The 2,572-nt window shown below is 40.2% G+C and overlaps 1 long non-coding RNA gene across 3 annotated transcripts; it reads left to right on the top strand.

Moving 5' to 3' along the window:
* The first annotated feature begins 6 nt into the window (after nucleotides 1-6).
* LOC113203480 (uncharacterized) lies at nucleotides 7-2,534 on the top strand. 3 transcript variants are annotated; one of them, XR_008011047.1, is made up of 4 exons: nucleotides 7-702; nucleotides 957-1,296; nucleotides 1,823-1,959; nucleotides 2,428-2,534. It is a non-coding gene; the product is annotated as an uncharacterized LOC113203480 (long non-coding RNA). The 3 variants fall into 3 exon arrangements; XR_003303254.2 differs by lacking the exon at nucleotides 957-1,296; XR_008011046.1 differs by lacking the exon at nucleotides 7-702 and having other exon boundaries at nucleotides 709-1,296.
* Nucleotides 2,535-2,572: the final 38 nt, after the last annotated feature.

Raw genomic sequence — 2,572 nt, 5'->3', positions numbered from 1 at the left:
TAATAAGAGTAATAAATCAAACCCGTAGAGATATTTCAATAATGTGTTTTTGTTCTTTATACTCGTCAACTACTTATATCTATCATTTTTTTAAGCTCAAGTTTGAGGGCTCGACAGAGTCAGCTTAACCCGACCCGACCGTAGACGATGCCAATTATGATATCCGACGCCCCCAGGGTGTAAGCAGAAAACAAGGATGTGTTCTGCAGGCAGATAATCCCTGACAAGCCGAAAGGCCCGCCGGACTCACCTACGCGGAAGCCCCCGACCCACAGAGACTTCTATAGTGTCATAATTGCCTCCACCCCTCCACCGACGGCCACAACTCTCGTCGTCCCTGTTTGTAGCAGTTTGTAGCTACACAGTTGTACCTACAACCGACACGGCCACAGGCAGCTTTATCAGAACCGAGTGTAGAAACAAGTCCGCTCAGCGGCACGCCACGCCCTAAATGTTTTTCTTATACTGGCGTAATCTGAGACAAGGTGAGTGACAACGCCTGCGGAGCAGCGGGTAGGCCCGCCCGCCAAGTGTCTGTGTGAAGATGGTGGCCTACCCTCAGCGCCTGAGCTGCGATACACCCTGCTCTCCCGCCAACCCCAAGTGGACGCATATGCACATACCCTGCAACGAGACTACCACCTCGTGCAACATTGCTGTTGTTTGTTCGTTAGGCGTTTGATTGTTTGTGCCGTCGCAGAGGTAAGAAACTGCTCTTGTTATTTTATTTTGTGTTCTAGTTCGTTTTCATAAATTTGTAGATTTATCAGTAATGGTGTTATGGAGACACCTCTGTCTGTGCGTAGATGCGGAAGAACGCAAACGTGATAAGTCTCATTCACGAACCTCTTTACATAACCTCATTTTGAATTTACTACTATGTTCCAAACTTTTTTTGACATTTATTGTCTAATTTAAATTCATGTCTAAAATATCTTCTGTTTCACTTTTATCAGGCTGTTGGTATTTGGTGTTTAGCCAAAGATGTTGGATCTAGAGAGAATGAAAACTCTCTAAATAAGAGTGCTCAAAATGATACAAGTAAACCTGTAAAAAGGTTCATTGCTTTAATTTAGAAAAGCGTCCCCGCTCTACAATCGTACTACTATCATGTCGGTAGGTCGTGTTATGTGTTCTGAGATATGAAAGTACAAATAGCCAATGGGGTGACACCGTTCTGAGTTGGTGCAGTGATTGTAATTAACTAAGGCCACTGAGAGTAATTGCAATCCCTCCCCTTATGTCGTCACTGGCACAGCTGTAGTTCATGGCTCTCCTCGTGATAGAGATGCAGAGGTACGGATAGAAATAATTATACTTCATTAGTAATTTGAGGATGTTTTTAAAAATAGAAAACAGCACCAGTTGCTCATTTTCTGACCTTAGAGAATAACTGCTATTAATATCAGATACAGTCCCTGGAATTTTTGAGTTTTTCAAGTGGGATTCTAATTTTTTGTTCACATTTAGTGAATTAGGTAGAAATAAATTTTGAAGCCTTTGAGATCCCCAATGTTTGTAACCTTTCTGCTGCACTAATGATTGTGAAAGGGAATGGAGGACTCCATGAAGCAGGACTGGAAGAAACAAGAGCCTCTAATTTTGTAAAGCTTTACTTAATTTATTTTCATGAAATCTTATCTCTTCTTTGATTTTTCACTTTTTTGTGAACATTTGATATTGATTTAACATTGTTTGTCTTAGGCAATGCTTTTGAAGCATTGCACGTTAATGTTGTGAAGCTTCCTGAAACTGTAAGGAGTCCAGAGAGGAGTTGTTGATGATATATGTAGACCAAAATTCTGTTTTTACCCTGTTGCAGGAAGACCGTCCAATAGTTGCATCTGTGCTCGACATCAGCTAAGCAGCCTATGGGTGATCTAATGTATGCTGAGTTGGCGTCACACCACACTGCATGAGAAATGGCCCCTTTTTCCCATGATCTCAGGAATGAATCTGGTAAGTTTTAACTTTTTTTTTTATGTACGTAATGTTAACAAAAAATATCAATACATCATAGTAGAGTCATGTGAGGTAAAAGTTTATTTTGGTATCTGTTTCCATTGGGGAGTTTCATATCTTTACTGTCTCTATGCTGCCTCCATATGTATGGCTTATTACTTGATCCTAAAATATGTAGTCGTGTGTTGATTGTAGTGGAGGGAAGTGGAAAAGGCAAATCATCAGTATGTCACTTTCAGTAATGCTGTTATTTATTTCATTTGTATGGTACAGTCGTAGTAAAATAGGAAGTGATGCTGGTTCTTGTCCTTAGGGATGCCTGGACTTGATGCTGGCCACCTGTAACATAGAATTTCATTCGATGAGCTGGCATCACAGTGATACATATGGACCAGAAAACGTTTGAGTTGAACTCTGAGATGATAATTTGAATTTAACTTATAGATTTTTTTCATTCTTTTACAGGTATCCTGATTAGCCCCAAGTCACCAGCAGAAACAAGCCGGCTACTTGAGGAAGACTTACTCTTATAATGTAAATGATTTGAAACAATAAAGAATAGAAAATCACTACATCTGACATTTTACTTGATTTCCTACACCTAGTTAGC

Source organism: Frankliniella occidentalis, unplaced genomic scaffold, assembly GCF_000697945.3.
Source record: "Frankliniella occidentalis isolate FOCC.00 unplaced genomic scaffold, Focc_3.1 Scaffold41, whole genome shotgun sequence".
Lineage (NCBI taxonomy): Eukaryota > Metazoa > Arthropoda > Insecta > Thysanoptera > Thripidae > Frankliniella > Frankliniella occidentalis.
The sequence above is the reverse complement of the archived record's forward strand: the minus strand, read 5'-3'. Positions and strand labels throughout refer to the sequence as shown.